The sequence below is a fragment of the Rousettus aegyptiacus genome, unplaced genomic scaffold, assembly GCF_014176215.1.
Source record: "Rousettus aegyptiacus isolate mRouAeg1 unplaced genomic scaffold, mRouAeg1.p scaffold_m13_p_10, whole genome shotgun sequence".
Classification (NCBI taxonomy): domain Eukaryota; kingdom Metazoa; phylum Chordata; class Mammalia; order Chiroptera; family Pteropodidae; genus Rousettus; species Rousettus aegyptiacus.
Window position 1 is genome coordinate 47124762 of NW_023416285.1, and position 22505 is coordinate 47147266.

The 22505-nt window shown below is 33.1% G+C and overlaps 1 long non-coding RNA gene and 1 pseudogene across 1 annotated transcript in view; one reads left to right on the plus strand and one right to left on the minus strand.

Moving 5' to 3' along the window:
- The window catches only part of LOC107515521, a 42605-nt gene extending 20339 nt beyond the window's left edge, over nucleotides 1–22266 (minus strand). Inside the window, exon 1 of the long non-coding RNA XR_001598032.2 lies at nucleotides 22061–22266. This is a non-coding gene — a long non-coding RNA (uncharacterized LOC107515521). The remainder of the gene's footprint in view (nucleotides 1–22060) is intronic.
- LOC118609084 lies at nucleotides 3792–3910 on the plus strand (annotated as a pseudogene).
- Nucleotides 22267–22505: the final 239 nt, after the last annotated feature.

Sequence of the window (22505 nt, forward strand, 5' to 3'; positions counted from 1 at the left end):
CTGGAGGAGGAGGGAAATACAGGTGAGCAGGGAAGTCCTATCAAATAAACCTAAAGCAAAGCACTGAGGGAAAAAGTGACACCAGCAATAGCAACAATTAATATATTAATTCTGTGCCAAATGTTATCTAATTTGATCCTCACAACACCTGGGAGATATAATTCTCAATTTAAAGAGGAGGAAACTGAGGAACAGAGAGATTACCCAATATGCTTAAAGTCACACACTTAATAAATGGTAGAATCAAGACTTGAGAACAAACTGGTGATGCCAGATGGAAATGGGGTTGGGAGACTGGGTGAAAAAAGGTGAAGGGATTAAGAAGAACAAATTGATAGTTACAAAATAGTCATGGGGATGTAAAATACAGCATAGGGAATACAGTCAATAATATTGTAATAACAATGTATATAGTGCCAGGTAGGTGGTAGACTAGTTGAGGGGATCACTTTGTAAATTATATAATGTCTAACTACTATGTTATACACCTGAAACTAATATAAAATAATATTGAACATGAACTCTTATTGAAAATTTTTTAAAAAGACTTGAACCTAAGAATTATAGTTCCACACCCTGTGCGATTAAGCACTACACCATAACAATTCTATGACTTATTCTGTCACAAAGGTAATTTGGGAACACTATTGAAAAGATTTGTTCTCTAAAAAATATTAAGTAAATACAGCCACTTTAGAAAACTATTTGGCATTTCCTTACAAAACTAAATAGTTTTACTACACAACCCAATAATCACTCCTAGATATTTACCCATCTGAAATTTTATGCCCACACAAAAACTTGCACATGAATGTTTATAGCTTTAACCATAATGTCCGAAAACGAGAAACAACCATGATATCCTTCAATAGGTGAATGGATAAACAACCTGTGGCACATCCTTACAACTGAATATTATTTAGCAATAAAAAGAAATGCGCTATCAAGTAACAAAAAGATATAAATAAATTTTAAATGTATATTGCTACGTGAAAAAAATCTGTCTGGAAAGGCTGTGTGATTCCAATTATAATTATATGACATTCTAGAAAGAAACAGCTAGAGAGACAATAAAAAGATCAGTGGTTGTGATTGCAATTATAATTATATGACATTTTGAAAAAGAAAAACTATAGAAACAACAAAAAGATCAGGGTTCAGGGGAGGGAGTGTGGACTGAAGAGATGAAACACAGGGAATATTTTAGGGCGGTGAAACTATTCCGTATGACATTGTAAATGGTGGGTGCATGACCGTTTGCAAAGTCCATAGAACTTGACAGCACAGAGTGAACCTTAAACAAATGTTTAAAAAATCATTCTGGAGGTCAGGGGATTCCAGGAAGGAATGACAAGGTAATCTAGCTGTATTACAAGTATATGAAACAACCTCATTGAAGGGGACTAGGGTAAAGGATACTGACCTAAGAAGTAGCTTTGGCAATCAATGGAGTCTATAAGACTAAAGACAAAAGGAATCCCACAAAATCACCTTACTAAAGTCAATAAAGTCGTTTCACCCAAGTATGAGGTAATGATTCTGAAACTCCTATACATATATACTAAAATTTAATAACTAATTAAATAGATGGTAAATGGTTGGAGCCAATTTTCTTGCTACTGCAATGGAAATTTACAGATAAGCCAATAAAGGTGCCTAGAATGATCCACATGGTAATAGATTACTGTTGGAGACAAAAGGAAGAACTCATGTGTAGTTTAACATAGATACAGTTGGTTACACACATATTTATAAATTTTTCTTTCCTCTGTCAGCTGAGAGGTCCTAAAAGGATGGCATCTCAGTAGCAATAAGCATACCCTAAATCCAGATCTTGGCGTCTAATACTGTTCTCTATTAAAGGAAATCTCTAATTATAGACTGGGACAGGGACTATACAATGTGAGATGAAGCATCTTTTAGTGTCAGAAAGTGAGAACATGCATAAACATGCACGTGTATGCACACACATACAACTGATAAAGATATGACAAAAAGAAACCTGAGCTTTCAATGGCCAAAGCTGTAACAATTTGAGCAACAAAATAAAATGGTGTTGGATTATTATAACTCAAAGTACAAATGTAACTCAAAAAAGAACATGAAAATATGGCTTTCAAGTTACCATTCCTAGCCAGCTTTTACCATATCCTCCTAAGGACTCAGCAAAGAAGACTGGAAAGCCAAAGCTTGTTGGGGAGCTGGTAAACAGACCTGTTAAGCTGACATTGTGGTTTTGTGTAAGAAGTATCTGGAAAGGGAGTCGAGGCCAAACATCTTGAGCCTTTATCTTGTAGGCCATGTGAAGGCTGATGAATACGGACTTCAATGTAAATCATGAAATTAGGGACACTGAAGAGTCAGTACAGTTAAGCAGATCATTTAGAAGCCATGACAGAAGTCCAAGGGCAAAACATTAAGTGCTGATCAAGAACCGTGGTATTAAAACTGGGGAGGGCAAAATGATATCTGAAAGAAATAATTAATAGATTTAATAGTAAAGAGAAATAAAGATGAATCAAGAATAATTTTTTAATCCAAATTATGTGATAGTATCATTAACTTAAAAAGAAAACTAATTTAGAAAAGAATCCATTCTAAAAATCCAGTTGCAATAGAAATGTCTAACTGGAGATGCATATTTATAATTAAATCAGTAGTAAAATTAATATAGTGAGCAGTTAATAAATTATTGTCAGTGAATGAATAAATGAAATCAGAAGATACACTTTGGAGATAATAGATATATAGAGAGATATATAGAGTTTTCTAAATATAAAGAAAATTTTATAAGTTTTATGTGAGAAATAAGAAAACAGATGAAGTCTTGAAGAAATGTCATGTAGGGGAAAAAAGCAGATTAAATGCCAACAAAATGGAAATAATATAGATATTTTCTGAAAACAACTTCTAAAATTAGATATCAATGATAAAAACTGAGACAACCTGTTTTTACATATCTTAATTATTAGATCTGAAAACAAAGGCCACTCATGTCCACATAACTTTACTATTTGCTCTAGGAAATTTTCCACTGGGAAGATAAAGCTGTAAACCAAAATATAACTTCACTGTTTATTTCAAGAAATTCCAGCAAATCAATTTCCAGGCAAATAGTTAGCTCATCTGTGCAAATATCTTTTGTATCATTACAAAAGAATATTTAACTGAGAAAACAACTTACCTATGGAACAATAGTTTACTTATAAAGGCTCTCTTGAGGAATCTCACCTCACTGTATCCACCATTATGTTGTAAACTTTGCCCAGTTCTAATAATTTCTCCACCTTGAAAGACCTACCTTCTACTGAAAACCCTATACAAATCTTCCCATCTCCTTCTTTTATTACAGTACAAAGGTTATATTGATGTGATGTTCTCCCTTAGGTTATATAAATTTAAGCTTTGCTTAATCATTGGGTTTTCTGGTAGACTTTTGTAATTATAATTACAAAAATCATAAAAATGCCTATTTCTTGGAATTTCAAAAAGAAATAAGTGTATGCTATACAAATCACAAGTCAAAGAGAAAATCCAAACCAAAAGTGCAGAATATATGTGAATACAGGATATAAAGGATACAGAAAACCACTAACGACAAAAATGTATACCTAAAATACATTTAAAAAGAAAAAAATACAAAATAAACCTAAGAAAAGCAAAATAAATGATTAATGAAGATAACACAGCATGAATTAAAGAATTAGAAAACACAAACAGTAAAATGAATAATGTATTCCAATGCTAGAGGAAAAAAATAAAATAAATGCCTAATAAGAGTCACAAAATTTGTCTATGACCATGCTACCCTGAACATGCCAGATTCTGTCTGATCTCAGAAGCTAAGCAGGGTTGGGCCTGGTTAGTACTTGGATAGGATACCACCTAAGAAGACTGGGTGCTATAGGCATTAAATAAATATTTAAATAAATAAATAAATAAATAAATAAATAAATAAATAAATAAATAAATAAATTTTACAAGAATTGTACAGGCATTAACATCAACATATTCTTCTAAATGGAACAGAAGCCATAAAAAAATGAAAAATAAAATGCCTTTGGACTTCCAGATTTTTCTGCTGAAAGTGGGCTAAGAATGATACTCAACTTGCAATCATGGGCCATTTTCATTAATTATAGAAAAAGAATGACAATTTAGAGCATTCAGGCAATAGCTACAGAGAAAAGCTCACAGAGACTAGGACTAAGCCCTAATCAAGGAAATGAAAAAAATGTGCTCATATAAATTTCACCATTGCTATGGATCAAGATTGCTATGTGCATCATACCTCCTACATTTTCTGAACAGAAGTTTCTATTGCAATCATCTTATACTTATGCTACCACTGTATGTTGAACATATGAATGGCAGATAATCTTGTCTCTTTAGTTCACAAGCCTTTAGATCAAGAGGAACTTTGGTAAAGAAGTTGTACCCAAAGAATGACACCTGAAGAACCTTATCCATACCTGAACTTGATTTAGGTAATGCAATTCTGGATCTCAAGTTGAAACCTGATGCTTGAATGAGGAGACACTTTTCTAGAGTCCTGGAAGAGAAGGTGAGTGTATTTTGCATGTGAGAAGAGCATAATTAATTGGGAACAATGGACACTTATAGTGAGATGTGTTCTCTTAACATTGGAAAGCTTTATGATTCACTAGTAACCAATGAAAGGAAGGTGATATAACTTGCACAGGATTTTGTGTAGACATTCACTCTTGGAACCCTGAGTCATGATACATGAAGGCTAACAACCCTGAGGTAGCCATGTTGTGAGGAAGCCTGGGTCACATGGAGACCATGGTGCACTGGTCAACAACCCTAGCTGGGATCCCAGACAACAGCTAGTATCAATTGCCGGACATTTAACCGAGATGTGTCCAGAAGATTTCAGTTACTGGCCAGCAAGTAACCACTCAAAGACTTCCCAACTAAAGTCCCAGGCATGGTGAAACAGAGATAAATCATTCTTACTGTGCTCATCTGAATTCCTGACACACAGAATTCATGAGCTTAATAAAATGATTATTTTAAGCCACTAAATTTGGGGGTAATCTGTTACAAAAGCACCGTAACTTCAATGATTAGGAATAAATTTACAAGAAATGTACCAGATCTATATAGAGTGCTCCTCGAAGACACAAAAGTAGATTTAAACAAGGAGAGGAAGCACTGTGTGGGGATGGAAAATACTATCTCTGGTTTCAAATCCTGGCTCTGTTACATACTTTCTATGTGAGTATGAGCAAATTATTAAACTTTCCCACATCTGTTTCTCATCAATAAAATGAGAATAATAAAAAAATTAACCTCTAGGGCTATTATAAGAATAAACACTTAGAAAAGTGTCTGACATGTAGTAAGCAGTAAATGTATTGTTTTTGTCCTTATGGTTGTTATTATTACATCGTAAAGAGTCAGATCTCCCTAAATTAATCTACAAATTTAACATAATCTGAATTAAAATTCTCACAGAATTTATTTTCATCAGATGAGCAAGAATAGCTATATTATAAAGCCTCCATAATTAAAACAATATAACTGCATTTAATGGTACTAAAATTAAATCAGTAATGTCATTTATGTAAACTTTCTAACCAGCCAAAGCAAACAGTATGTATGTTTGCAGATATGTGCGTATATAGTAAAAATGTAAAACCTGATGCAGTGATTTACACCAACAACATGCCAGTGATGTTGTATCTGGAGAACAGAAGAGAAATGGATGGGGGTGGTATCTTAACTCTATCTGGAACATTCTGTGGCTTTAAAAATGGAAATCTGTAGCAATCATAGCAAAATGTTGATATTTGTTTCATCATGGTTGTGGGCTTATAGATGTCTCTTACATTATTTGGGGGAACTCTAGGTATTTCATAATTTAAAATAAACATTTAAAAAAAGGAAATTGCTTCTTTAAATGAACAATTTGTAAACATTTAGTATTTTTACTATGCCTTCATTGACATACACAAAATCTTAAGACCCCATAATCTATTTCTAGAAGATACTTTTGTTGTTCACTGTATCATAAAGTTAAAGAGGTTTTTTGTTTGTTTGTTTTGTTTGTTTGTTTGTTTTGGATGGGGGGAGCCATGTAGAAACACAAGACACCTTAAAAGTAAATTATAGAAAGTCCTGGGGATTGTGTCTTGAAGAAATGCCCCATCTATTTCCAAAACAAATTAAAAGTAAACGGATTTTCATATACATAATTTTACCATCTACAAATTTATAACCAAACTAAATTATGACTTTTCACTATGGGTAAATGTAGGAAAGTTATCTTTGCTATTTGGTCATTCATACTGTCATAATTAGCAGGAAATATAGTTACCCACTTGATGTGAAAAGAATCTTCAGAAACATATGAGTTAACATTAGTATTGTCACTATTACACCTTATACAATTGTTGGCATCCAGCAATTACAAAAAAAAAAAAAAAATAGCAGAATGTAGACTTGGAACAGATCACTGAAACTATCTAACTATATAAATAAGAAAACATATCCAGAGAGTAGAATACTATGTCTAAAATCATTCAGGTATGTAAAGCAGGTCAGTTTGCTTCTGTCTTTTCTTAGGGAAGGTATAAAGCCTACCAGAGCACAGCTTAGTTTAGTTCTCTGAATGTAACTAAAAACAGGACAGAACAACAGATAAGTCCTTAGGGTGCAGCGTACTCAGGCCTTATACCTCATAATGCTATTTTAACAAATGTATAAATCCCAATGACAATTCACTTAATCTTCAAAATTATCCTATGCAGTTTTTTTCCAGCAGTTTTCACATTATAAGGTACTAAGTCAACGTGTTTAGCTCTATTAAAATATTTTAAATTTGTATGATTAACAATCTCATTTCCTCAGAATAAGTACAAAGACTGTATTCTTTAAAACTATATACTGTAAAAATAACGAATTTATTCTCTAGTGCTATAGTTTCAAGGTGGCTAAAACTGAGGGTATTTGCCAAATGGAGCTGTTTATCCAACTGCATCACACACTGACTTTAGGAGCACCAGACATAGATGGGAGGGAGAGTGTCCTCATCCCAACTACCTCATGTTGGGCAGGAGGTTTGCAGCCCTGTGACTATCAAAAAATCCAAACTATCATTCTAATAGTACCTAAAATCAGGTGGAAAATTGTGAAACATATTCACTGTTCTAGATATTCTGCAATATTAATCAAAGACAATTTTTAATCAACACAGAAAATATAATCAAACTACCCTGCTCAAGGAATTGTGGGTCCCACTGCTCCCAAATATTTTAGTTATAGATTTGCTTATTTTCTGTTCTTTTTTCTCCTCTTCTGCTGTCAGCAACTTTGCCTTCAGGTCCGCATTCTTTCTCATCCTTCTAGCAAATCTGATTCTAATATCTTCTAAGAAAAAAGATTTTTCCCATATTTCAGGAACTTCAAGGCAATATGGGAAAAAGCTGAGGAGCAGAAAATAGGCTGAGAAAATATAACTTTAAACTATACCTCATGGTTTTAATTTTACAGAAAGAACATAATTGAGATCAATCCAATGCTTTAGAAACCATAATTTCATTTTTTTAAAAAAAATTTATAGTTACATTTATTTCTCTTAATCAAATACATGGGCTTAATCAAATACGACTCTCAGAGTTGATCATTTGATTTTTTGCCCTCTACAGAGGTACATAAATGATTAAAATATTTAAATCTTAAATGTATTGACTTCATGTTAATAAAAGGTTTTCTCAGTAATCTGATGATGATACTTTGGTAGAGACCATCTGTCATTTAAAGTACCATTGCCAAGAGCAGAGAGGAGGTACATTGAATTTGTGCTATATAATAAATGTCTTCACAGCTTCTTTTCCTCAGTGGATGCTTTTATGGGGCAACACAGAACCCAGTGCAATGTTGAGCCCCTGTCCAAAGTTCACATGGAAGCAAAAATTTCCAGACAAGCAGATGAAGGGGATCAGAGGTGACACAGCTGGCCAGGCTCTCTGGAGCTGAGTGAATGCTTGCTCCTGCCAGCAGAGCTGCCTGGCCAGTTTGCCTTGCTGGCAGGCAGAAGACCTTGCCTTCCAGCATTGATGTAGGAATGGGAAGACATAAGTGAGGGAGAGAATAGGGGAGAGGTTGTATTAATACACAGGGAAAAGAACTCAGAAGGAAAATAGCCAAACAAATGCTTCATGTCTGACAGACTCTCTTTCTCTGCCACAAGCACTTCTCAATCCTCTACTGCAGACTTTGACATCTCTAGCTACAAGGCTAGTGGTCAAAATTCATTTCAACCTAATACTGGAAAGAAAATATAAAACATAAATGAAACTTATCAATGACTTGAATTTTGTTATTGTTTAATTTGCTGATACACATGTAATTATCACGAAAACACGATGTACCACTGCTTAAATTCCCCTCTCTTATTTATGATCTACTCTTTGATCAATATTCTTCACGTTTATTTTTAACCTCTATTCTAAGTTCATGGGGTTGAATTCCCAATAGTATAGTTGCATTAAATTACCAGACTACATTAATTTAAAATATCTAGAGAAAAATAATACCACTTTAAAGTTAAACAACCAAAAAAAGTTAAAAATCAGCTTAAGTGAACAGTCAGTAGAGATCCATTTTGTGTGAATATATGTAATTAGAACTGAAGCAAACTTTGAAAAGTTCGTAGTATTAAATTAACCATTTGCATTTGGGAGATAGTGATTACGCTAAGAAAAGTAGTATGATCACAGGGAAAAAGAATAAATGCTGGAGAAGAGTATAAGAGCTATGTCTGCATTAATAACTGGTCATCGCTAATGTTTGTATATGATTACTGAATAAGTCAAAGTTTCTCCAAAAATACATTATCAACAACTGTATGTATGGCTGTTGATAGTCATAAAAAAGATCTTGTTCAATGAAACTTTGAGTTTTAATAAAATATATTCTTCAATCCCAAGAAAATAGAAAAAAAAATTCCAAAATGCATGAGTCAGATAAAATAAGCTTTAAAGGAAACATTTAATAAATATTCCTTTAATGGATTGTTGTAACATAAGTAAAAGAGGAATTCAAGCAGTGGTACATTCAGTCAAAATCAAGTATCAAATTGTTTGATTTATTTATGTTTATAACTTTTCTGTCATTTTTAAGGATTTGAGTAGGGATGGAAAATTACAATTGTTCAGTCTTCCATTTTAACTCAGGACCCATAAACCACTAATCTTTTAAGAGAAGTTTTAAAAGTCATTTTACTGGCAATTCTTTATATTAATTTATAAAAACCTCATTCTTTGCATAGACCAAATGCCTATATAATTTGTCTTCAGCATGAAAATATATAGTTAGATACCTAAATAATACTGTCGAGTAACCTTAAAGGAAAATACTAAAAATTACACCCTCAGTTCTTATTTTAAACTTTTCCCTAGGTAAATATATGTCCCTACAATTGTTAAAAGATTTCTTTTTTTTTTTTTCATCTTTCTTTTCTAACCTGTCATGTCCTCTCTACCCTGTAGAGGTCTGTATTTTTATAAAATGGCAGCCAACTTAAATGATACATAATCAGAAATAAACTAAATGATTTCACAAGCAGCACATTGAAATTATAACTACAGACTTGTTGGCCATTACACTTAGGACAGATGGCTTCTTTAGGCCTGATCTCCTTGGGGATAACATAGATATTTAAATTAGAATTCCAGAAACCCATTCTTGTACATTTAAAAAGTACACATATAAATGGCCTATAACTTTAACTGAAGAAGCACATAGGACGTGCACTGTTTCACGTGGTTATTCTCCTGACTGTGTGTCTTCTGCCAACAACTATTTATATTAAAAAAAAAAATTAAGATGCAAGATTCATCAGCATAATGCAAGATAAAACATATTCATTTTTCAGTGGGTTAGTTTCATGTTTAATAAGGTGTTTTTAAAGAAAACAACTATTTCTTGATTTGTTCCTTAACCAGAGAACTAAAATGAAAAGAGTTCTGACCTTTGTTCTCCCCAGAATATCCCTGTAACTAGGGTAAAGCCATTTGTCTTGCTATTTCCTCACCTAGAAAAAGATAAGTTGAGGTCTTTTCCCTGAGCAGGAATTCAGAAAAACCCATTGTACTAGGAAAAGACAAAGGCCCTGAGTAGGGCAAGGGACCAGGCAGGTGTGAGGCCCAGCATGCTGAATCCAGAACAATAAGCTAAGAGCTTTTGGCTCAAGAAGAGTTTTAGGATAAGTTAAATTTTATATAAAATAATGATAGTCAATAGTTAAAAATACTATTCAAAATAAATTCTGTTCTAAACAATATGTTTTAATATTCTAACATGATTGGTATGCATCAACATTAGTAAAAATAAAAATTATATGATGATGTTTCCATTAGTAAAGATGCACTGTGGTATGGTAGGGAAAAAATCATAAAATACATTGGAATAATTTTATCAGGAAATGTTTAGAACTTATATGAAGAGAAGTATAGAAGATACCATGGATAAATGAAGATAATATTTTCCTAAAGGGGACTACAAAGTTGTTAATTCTACCCAAAGCAACGTTATTAATGTACTTCTGGTCAAAATGCCAGTGGGATTTATGCACTTTTTTTTTTAAGATGACAAAATTATGTTAAAGGCCACATTAAAAAAAATCTATTGAAAATGAAGTGATGAAGAATTAATAAGTTCGCCAAGTGTTAAAACATGGTAAAGTCATAATAATAATTTAGTGTGATATTGACAGAATAAACAAATAAATCAATAGGATAAAACAATAAGAATTATTCTGTGCATAATAATGTAGCAATACAAATCAGCAGGGAATTGATACCCTATAAGTCATAGGCTTACACCAGACTGTGAGTTCACAAAAGCAAGTCAGAAACACAGAGTTCAATCCTTGCCTACATTGTCTTGGACTTAGACCCATTGCATCATTTTGCACGAAAGCCTTTTATTCTTCATGTAGGAAATGTTTTTACTATACAATTATTATGACCTTCTTTCTCTTAAGATCTCTCATCATAATTTTCTGTAAAAGGTTACAGACTCATTTTCAGTAATTATGTGATTAGTGTCATCATTCTATTTGCAAATACTGCCTGATTTTTTTTAATCATGAAGAAGGAGGAGTTGGAAGAGGAAGATCAAGAGGAGGAGGAGAAGATAGGGAGGAAGGGAAGAAGGTAAGGAGGAAATATATAAGAGTAAACATATCCATTGCCTTTTATTTGGTTCACTGTGGTTCTTAATTTTTATAATGAAAACTCTCAAAGAGAAACTACTTTTAGATTAGTTAATGTGATTTGTAAAAGACTACAGAAGCACATTTTGTTAGAGACACCTTTTATTTCTTAGTGCATAACACCTTGGCCTTTGGTGATACATACCTCATTTCAGAAGAATAAAAAGTGATAATTATCACAATTGTCACAGAGAACGTGATTTTGAGGACTAGCAGCAAGACAGTGTTAGATTGGCAGCTGTGTGAAATTGATATAAAAATAAAATTGGGTTACATGTAGTTTTAAGAGTTTCTTCTTTTAACATTAAAACAGAGTAAGGAAACATGCAAACAATGCCTAAAAATCAAGTCTTCCTATTGAATATCATCTTTATATTGTTTAAAATTAGTCATTACTAATAGAGCAAATTCATTAGATGCTTTGAAAGTGTTGCAATAATTATTATTGACGTTGAGAAAACACCCAATACATAAATTTTACATGATTTTTAAAAAATAGCCTTTGATTCATTTGGTAAATTATTTATAAAATGTTACAATGTGAAAAAAGGACGTAAGTCATTACTTAAGCTCTGTTATAAAATACCTACAAATGTAACACCAGTAGAAATATCATCAGTAGAAAATCCTAAGAATAAAGGATTTTATTATGAATCCTTTTGCAGATTCAAGATGAATAATGTTGAATTGTATGAATTCCTAATAAATCAGATTTGTCCATTAGGTTATATGAATCCACAAAGCTTCCTGGACAGCAGCAAGCAATGGCTTTCTATATTTATTGTACTTCAGTCAGCCATGTGAGCCAAAAGCCATACTTTGTTTTTTTCGTTAAGCCCTATTTCTTAATATTGCTATGTTTCTTTGTTTTCCTATATTCTTTCAATCTAATTTTTGGTATCTTGAGTCTAAGACTTTGGGGGAAAAGCCACACCTCTCTATCATTTTGTCCATTCATAATGACTAAATGGTATCACACCCTGTTACAAGTTTACTGAGACATCTTAATTAGTCCAGAGGTTCAAAACAATTTAAACAGTCATATACCTTAATTTGAGTTTTGTCACTAGGTTGAATTTTAATTAGTTCTTGTGACTCAAATGCTTCTCAGTTTTCGTTTTAGTAGTTGGAGTTCAGAAACAGTTGTCACTTAAATTCTAAGACCTTGAATTTATGTACTCTTATTTCTATTAATTTCTACTTTCAAGGTAAACATTTTCTGATTTCTCTGTTTCATATAACTCTTGCTCCAATGCAGCCACCATCACCAACACACACTACTAAAACACTGTTTTTTAACCTCTTGCCCTAGAGCTACACGTTTATTAGGTACATTATCTTGTTTTTGCACAGAAACAATTTACCAAATGTTTTGCTACAATATAAGACAGACTGCCATCTTTCCAGCATCCAGAAAGAGTTTCTTCATTGCTTCCCACCAGAAAGCTAAGCCAATGTCACATATTTCATTCAGACTTATGATATCTGTCTTAGGTAAAACTTTTGCATCTGTTAGAATATGCTAGAACACATTACAGTAACACACAAAATCTTGGGGCTTATTACATTAAGTCTATTTCATGTCCAAGGTAGGTCACCAATGGTTCTGTTCACTGCGGCCTTTCAAGGAACCAGAATAATAAAGATTTGATTTTGATATATACTTTTACAATTTCTGCAGCAGGGAGAAAGTAACATGGCAAACCATGTACACATTCTTAAGATTTTCACAAGGAAGTGACACGCATCACTAGCCTAGAGCAAGTTATGTGGTGATACCTAATATCAAAGGGGACAGGTAAATGTCATCTTACCACGCATGTAGAAAGAAGAAAGCTAGAACTATTTGGTGGTTGACAATAATATTTCCATAAGCATTTGGAGAGGACAGTATTAAATAAGTATTTGTTTCTTTTGATTATTACTATAATTCTTCTAATGCAATACTTACAGATGATATGACTATAAAAGAGGTGAAATGACAAAAATAATACTGAATTCCTCAAAAAAGTCATGTATATCCAGCATAAGATAGTCAAGTTATTAACTTGAATTGTCAGATCAAATCATAAATTCAGAACAATAAACAGAAAATGTCAAGGTTTTTAAAATTATTAATATGCTACTACATCCTTGTCTAAAATGTAACGATAACCAATGATATGAAAGAATAAAATACATCAAATTATTTGCTGAACAAAGATGAGGTAGATTTTTTTTCTATATAATTCTTTCAAATACTTATAATTTAAAAAACCTTCAGATAATATATCACTATTTACACAGCATTCAATCAGTAACTTAATTATAAATATATAGGCATATTCTTTAGTGTTTTCATAAATAAAACATTGTACAGGGTAATAAATTGCTTATACACACACACACACACACACACACACACATATATCTTTTATCCCTTTCTGTGAAGATTATAATTCACACACAAAGCAATGTATGCAACTAACTAATCTCAAATTTTTGAGGGCTCCTCATTGTGTCATTTTTCAATAGATGTTAATGGCAACAAATTATTTACTCATTTGAATTACTAGACTTCAAATCAATGAAGCATACCATGGCTACATGCAGTAAACAAATACCTAAAATTCTTTTTAAAATCTTACATTACTATATCTTACAAATCTTGCTTGAAAAAAATATCTTGAAGTTCAAAAAAATTACAATTAAAGAACAGGACCTCTATATCTTAAATTAAAATGCCTTTTCATAACAAGAAAAATGTTTAAGCAAGGGAAAGATTTCAAGCAATAGTGTTTAAATTTCTTCCAAAACAACAAAGATAAAATATTATACATCTAGTCGGCTAGTGGAAAGAAATAAAATATCTATACATTTTTAAACAGTCTCCTTATAAAATGTCCATTAAATAAAGGGCTCAGATTTAAAGATCTTAAGGATATTAGCCTCTCATCATCTATTGTTTTTGGAGTGTATTGAAGAAAGGTAAAATAAATGAAGACTTTCTAGTCAACATCACCAAGACCTTGGAGTTGGTTCTCTGGGCATGCAAAGTCTCTACTTACAAGAAGTTTATATCTAGATGAGTAAGTGAGACCTGAAATTGTAACCAAGAATAAAAATAAGAATAAGAGATAGTTTGTAAATATATTTGAAATGAGGAGAAAAACCAAATATTATAGAAAAATGTTTAGAGGAAGAAGAAAGATAATAGACTATATGTACCTGAAAAAACAGAATGAAGAATTTGCCAATTAATCTGAACTCTATCCTGAATAACTAAGTTCAAATAACTTTTAATTTCAATACCAATTTTTACTCTTTTTTTGAAAGAATTAAAATTCAAAATATTCTTAATTGCATAGTCAACCACCATCCGTGGATCACTTTGCAGTTCCCACTGAGTAGCCCTGAGCAATCAAAAGTAGTGGCTGACCTTGGCCTACTGGGGAGCCAAAAAACCAACGCATCTGGAGGCTGGCACCAGACCACAACAGAGCAACTCCTGACTAGTCCCGTTAGTGATACACACAAAGAGTGGTTGCAACAAGTACACAAGCCTGCTAGGGCAAATCCCATTCAGTGGGGTCACCCCCACACAACAACTCTTACCCTGTGGGTGCAGCCAAGTCCCACAATTAGTCAGCCTGAGCATTAATCCCATCCACTGCTGTACTAACACCAATACAGGCTTGTTAACAACAGAAGATCACACACAACCCACACAAAGGTCACATCCAGAGCCCCCAGGATAGTGGATCAGGGAGAGTGTGCCACTGGGCCATACAGGACACCTTCCACACTAGGCCATCTGGCCAAGGCTGAGAGATGAAACAAATATTCCTGACACATAGAAATGAACACAGAGAGATTAATAAAATGAGAAAACAAAAAAACATGCCACAAATGAAACAACAAGAGAAAACTCCAGAAAATAAGCTAAATGAAATGGAGGCAAGCAATCTACCAGAGACAGAGTTCAAAATAATAGTTAAAAGGATGCTCAATGGACTTAGGGCGAGAATGGATGAGCACAATGAGAACCTCAACAGAGAGATAGTAAGCTTAAGAAAGTACAGAAACCATAAAAAAAAAAAAAAAACTTGACAGAAATAAAGAATACAATACCTGAAATGAAGACTACATTAGAAGGATTTGGCAGTAGGTTGGAGGAAGCAGAAAATCAAATCAGCCAATTGGAAGGTAGCAGAATATACCCAATTAGAACAATAAAAATAAAAAAGAATTTTAAAAAATGAGAATGCTTAAAGAGACCTCTGGGACAACCTGAAGCATAACAATATCCAGGTTATAGGAGTACCTGAAGGAGAAGAGAGAGAGCAAGGAATTAAAAATTTATTTGAAGAAATAATGACAGAAAACTTCCCTAACCTGGCAAAGGAACTAGACATACAAGTTCAAGAAACACAAAAAGTCCCAAACAAAAGGAATTCAAACAGACCCACAGCAAGACACAACATAATTAAAATGCCGAAGGTCAAAGACAAAGAGAGAATCTTAAAAGCAGCAAGAGAAAGGCAGCTAGTTCTTACAAGGGTACCCCCTTAAGAATGTATGCTGATTTTTCAATAGGAACTTTGCAGGCCAGAAGGGAATGGCAAGAAATATTCAAAGTTATGAAAAACAAAAATCTACAACCATGAATACTCTACCAGCAAGGCTTTCAATTAAAAAGGAAGGTGAGATAAAGAGCTTCTCAGACAGGAAAAGCTTAAGGAATTCATCACCAACATGTCAGTATTACAAGAAATGTTAAAGGGACTTCTGTAAAAAGAGACGGGGTAAAAAAATAAATAAATAAAAATAACAAATACGAATAATAAAATGGCAGTAACTATGTATCTATCAGCAATCACTTTAAATGTAAATGGATTAAATACTCCAATCAAAAGACATAGGGTAGCCGAATGAATAAGAAAACAAGACCCATGCATATGCTGTCTACAAGAGACCCACTTCAGATCAAATGATACTCATAGACTGAAAGGAAATGAGTGGAAAAAGATATTGAAATGGAAATGAAAAAATGAAGCCTCCCTAACTCCTTTTATGAAGCTACCATTACCTTGATTCCAAGACCAGATGCAAATGGAAATTTAAAAAAAGCCAGGGTAGTGATACTTATATCAGATAAAATAGACTTTAAAACAAAGGCTATTAGGGACAAAGAAGGGCATTATGTAATGTTAAAGACATCAATAAATCAAGAGGATATAATACTAGTAAACATACGCACCCAACATAGGAATACCTGCATACGTAAAGCAAGTATTGATTGACATAAAAGAAGAGATCAACAGTAATACACTCATAGTAGGAGACTTTAACACCCCATTGGCACCAATGGATAGATCTTCCAGGCAAAGAATCAACGAGGCCTAAAAGGCACACTAACAGATATTTTCAGAGCATTTTAACCATAGCAGCAAAATATACATTCTTCTCAAGTACACATGGAACATTTTCCAGGATAGACCACATGTTAGGACACAAAACAAGTCTCAATAAATTTAAGAAGATTAAAATCATATCAACCATCTTCTCTGATCACAATGGTATGAAACTAGATATCAACTACAAGAAAAAAAATGGAAAATACACAAACACATGGAGGCTAAATAACATGCTACTAAACAATTAATGGGTTATTAATGAGATCAAAGAAGAAATCAAAAGATAACTTAGAAACAAATGAAAATGAAAATGACTCAAAATCTATGGAACACAGTGAAAACAGACCTAAGAGAGAAATTCATAGCAATACAAGCCTATCTCAAGAAACAAGAAAAAGTTCAAATATACGCTCTAACCTTACACTTAAAAGAACTAGAAAAAAACAGCAAACAAAGCCCAAAGTGAATAGAAGGAAGGAAATAATAAAGATAATGAAATAGAGTCTAGAAAAACAATACAAAAATTAATAAAACCAAGAGCTGGTTTTTTGAAAGGATAAACAAAATTGGCATACCCTTAGCCAGACTCATCAAGGAAAAAAGAGAGAGAATTCAAATGAATAAAATCAGAAATGAAAGAAGAGAAATAACTACGGACTCCAAAGAAATACAATGGATCATAAGAAAATACTATGAGCAATCATAGGCCAACAAATTACACAACCTGGAAGAAATGGACACTCCTAGAAACATGCAATCTCCCAAGACTGAGTCAAGAAGAAACAGAAAATCTGAACTGACCGATTACCACCAATGAAATGGAATCAGTAATCAAAAACCTCCCAAAAAACAAAAGTTCTGGACCAGATGGCTTCCTAGGCAAATGTTACCAAACGTGCAAAGAAGAATTAACACCTGTTCTTCTCAAACTATTCAAAAAAATTCAAGAAGAGGGAAGACTCCCTAACTCCTTTTATGAGGTCACCATTACCTTGATTGCAAAACCAAACGCATTACAAGAAAAAGAACATGATAGGCCAATATCTCTTATGAACATTGATGCAAAAATCCTCAACAATATATTAGGAAATTGAATTCAGCAATACATTAAAAATATCATACACCACAATCAAGTTGGATTTATTACTGGGATGTAAGGTTGGTACAATATCCACAAATCAATTTATGTGATATACCACATTAACAAATCAAAAGATAAAAACCATATGATCATATCAATACATGCAGAACAAGTGTTTGACAAAATCCAGCATCCATTTATGATAAAAACTCTCAGCACAGTGGGAATAGAGGGGAAATATCTCAACATAATAAAGGCCATATATGACAAACCTACAGCTAACATCATACTCCATGGGGAAAGGATTCACCTTTACCACTCCTCTTCAACATTGTATTGGAAATCTGAGCCACAGCAATAAAACAAGAATGAGAAATAAACGGTATTCGAACTGGAAAGGAAGAAGTAAAACTCTCGCTATTTGCTGATTCCATACCATAATAGAGAACCCTAAAGATTCCACCAAAAAACTATTACAACTGATCAATTAATTCAGTGAAGTAGCACGTTACAAAATATTCAGAAGTCACTGGCATTTTTATACACCAATGAAGAACTTTCAGAAAAAGAAATTAAAAGAACAATCCCATTTACAATTGCATCGAAAACTAAATATAAAATATCTGGGAATTAAATTAACCAAAGTAAAAACCTGTTCTCAGAAAATTATGTCATTGAAAAAAGAAATTGAAGAAGATACAAATAAACAGTAGTATATACTGTGCTAATGAGTAGGAAGAATTGACATCATTAAAGTGGCCATACTCCCAAAGCAATCTATAGATTCAATGCAATCCCTATAAAAATACCAATGGCATTTTTCAGAGAGCTAGAACAAATAATTCTAAAATTTATATAAGACTCTGAATAGCCATGTTGATCTTGAGAAAGAAGAACAAAGTTGAAGGTATCACACTACCTGAAATCAAAATATACTACAAGTCTACAGTAATTAAAACAGTACGGTACTGACATAAAAAACAGATAAATTGATCACTAGAACAGAAGAGAGCCCAGAAATAAATCCACGCCTACCCACTCACTTAATATAAGACAAAGGAGGCAAGAATATACAATGGGGTAAAGACAGTCTCTTCAATAAATAGTGTTGGGAAAACTGGACAGATTCATGCAAAAAAAAAAAAAAAAGAAAGAAAGAAAGAAAGAAAAAGAAACTGGACCACTTTCTTACACCATATACAAGAATAGACTCAAAACAGATTAAAGACTTAAATGTAAGACCTGAAACCATAAAACTTCTAAAAGAAAACATAGGTAGTAAACTCCCTGATATTACTAACATTAATTTTTTTTCGGATATATCTCTCCAGGCAAGGGAAATGAACAAACAAAAAATAAATAAATAGGACTACATCAAACTATAAAGTTTTTGGACAGCAAAGGAAACCATCAACAAAACAAAATGACAAACGACTGATTGAGAGAAGATACTTGCTAATGCTACACCTGATAAGAGGTTAAATCTCCAAAAATATATATAGAACTTACACAAATCCACAACCAAAAAACTAACAATCCAATTTAAAAATGGGCAGAAGACTTGAACAGATATTTCTCCAAAGAAGAAATATAGATGTCTAATAGATATATGAAAAGATGCTTAAGGTCAATAATGAGAAATTCAAATTAGAACCATAATGATATCACTTCACACCTGTCAGAATGGCTATCATCAATAAATCAAAAAAGAAAAAGTCTTTGCGAGGATGTGGAGAAAAGGGATTGCAAATTGGTGCAGCTGCTACGGAAAACAATCTGGAGGTTTCTCAAAAAATTAAAAATGGATACACCTTTTGACCCAGCAATTGCACTTCTGGGTATTTATCCAAAGACAACCAAAACAATAATTCGTAAAGATCTATGCACCCCAATATTCATGGCAGCACAATTTACAATAGCCAAGATATGGAAGCGACCTAAATGCCCATCAACAGAACAAGAAGTTATTGTTCATATATACAATGGAATATTGCTCAACCATTTAAAAAAAATGAAATCTTACCATTTGCAAAGAAATGGATGGTCCTAGAGGTTATTATACTGAGTGAAATAAGTCAGACAGGGGAAGATAAATACCATATGATTTCACTTATATGTGGAATTAAGGAACAAAAACTGATGCACAAATATAGAGGATAATTTGGTGACAGACAGAGGGGATGGAGGGTTGGGAACCTGGGATAATGGGGTGAAGGGTTAAAGAAGTCAAATTAGTAGTTGATAGATGGTCACGGGGATGGAAAGCATGGTATAGGGAATGCAGTCAGTATTAATATATTGGTAAGGTGAAAAGCCAGAGGAGAGAAGTAGCAATTAGGAGGATCATTTTATAAACTACAAAAATGTCAAATCAATGTAGTGTAAACTTAAAACTAAAATAATACCAAAAATATATATATAAATGTAAACAATATCAACCTCCTTAGTTTACTTGACATTTAAAAAACATTATATTGCTACAACTTCAGATTATAGTCTTTGCAAGTGCACGTGAAATAGTAACCAAGATTGACCATATGCTAGACCTTAAAAGTAGTCGTAATATAATTTAAGAGATGGAAATCTTAAAATAGCATTTTTTCTGATAGAAACTTAAATTGGAAATCAAAAACAAAACTAAAACATCGAAAAGCCTCAACTACCTCAAAGTAACAACTTACTGCTAAGCAACCCTCAAATCAAGAAAGGAATCACAAAGGACATTAGAAAACATTTTGAACTGGATGATACTGAATTTGCAACACATCAAAATTTCAGGGATGCAGCTAAGAGTGTCTAGAATTTATAGCCCAAGGTAATTAAGTATGAGAAAATAAGTTTAGATCAAACCTTAGATTGAATCAAACATCTCAGCAACCACACTAAGAAACCAGAAAGAGAATATTAAACCCAGTGATTAATTTATAATTTATTAATATTTATATTTCCTTAGCGAGTTAAGAAATAATTAAGAGCAGAAATAAATTAAATATAAAACAAAAATAAGAGAAAATCAATAAAGCCGAAAGCTGAATTTTGAGAAGATAATAACTGTCTATCCAGATGTATGGGGTGGGGGCGGGGGGACAACATATTCAAATCATTTATATCAAAAATACAGGATGGATCATTACTGAAAACCTTATAAATATTAAAAAGATAATAAAGGAATTTTAAGGTCAACTTTATCCTAATAAATTCAATACTTTTGATAAAATGGGCATACATTTTAAAAGACACCAACTCACAAAATTCACTCAAGGATAAATAGATAATCTGAGACACCTGGATCTATGAAAAATTTGAATAACCTTTCCACAATGAAAACAACAGGCCCACATAGCTTACTGGGTAAATTCTACTTAACATGAAAGGAAAAACAAACAAACAAACATACCAAATGTATACAAACTCTCCCAGAAAACAGAAGGGGGGACATTTCCCAATTCATTTATGAAGCCAGCATTTTCCAGATAACAAAACCAGACAAAGACATTATAAGAAAATTATAGACCCATATTCTTCACGAAAATAGATGTAAAAATTATTTTTTAAATGTGGTAAATCAAATCCAGGAATATGTAAAATACATCATGACTAAGCGGAGTTTATCCCAAGAAATAAAGGTTGGTTAACATTTAAAAATCTATTAATGTAATTCAATAAATTCTATATATTACAACATATTTCTTAAAAAGAGAACGAAGAAAATTTTCTAAAATTGAACAACTAATTATTAGGAACTCTCAGCAAACTAAAAGAGGTAACTTCAATGACACACGGAACAGCTACAAAAACTCCACAGCTAACTACTTCCCCTAATATCAGGAACAAGGCCAAAGGATTTGTCCTTGTCAATTCTATTCAACCCGTTTTGGAGGTGCTAAGTCCGTCAGACAACATGATCATTAATGATCAATATAACCATAAAACTTAAGGAACGTACAAAAAGCTACTTACTAGTAGGGTTGCAGGACATAAGTTCAATGCATAAGAAATCATTACATTTCCATATAGTAGCAACGAACTATCTTAAAATAAAATTGTCAAAAAAAAAAAAAAAACCATCAACAAATGTGAAACACTTTGGGATAAATTTAACAAAATTTGTGCAAGACCTGTACACCTAAAACTACGAGTCATTGCTGAAAGAAATTTGAAAAGGCCTAAGTAAAAACTTCCAGTTTCCAGTCTGGCACGTAAAAAGCTTGAGAGTTGCCATTCCATCCAAACAACTAGTAAAAAGCTGAACGTGAAAAAGCACCTCTTCAAATCGCAGGGCAAACTGCTCCCAAAACAGGAGAGACCCACAGGCAAGTACAGAGAATCACAACTTACCGGAGCAGAAAGTCACAAGCTGAAACCTCGGCAGGAATCAGTGCTGGGGTAGGAAAGCCTGAACTGTAATTGATGAATTGCTTAAGGCTCAATGTGGACAAGTCTGAGAAAGAAAAACTTCAGGGGGACCCATTCATTGGGGGAACCCCCACACTTTCGTAGATTTTTCCTCTAGGAGCCCTAACAAGTCCTCACAGTAAATACCAGAGAAAAATCCAGCTTGAGCCTCCAGCAGGGAGAGGGGAAAAGAAACCAATTTGAATTACATCAGAGCACTGTGCTCTTAATAAGGCCTGCCCTCAGGAGAAACTGGTTAAGCAAAGCCTAATCAGCTGGGGATTTATCAGAGCCTAACTGCCCTGGAGGAAGGGAAATACCCTGTTGGGCTCACTCTAATCAACCCGTCTCACCTAAGGTGTGGGGTGGAGGAATGAGAGGCACCTGT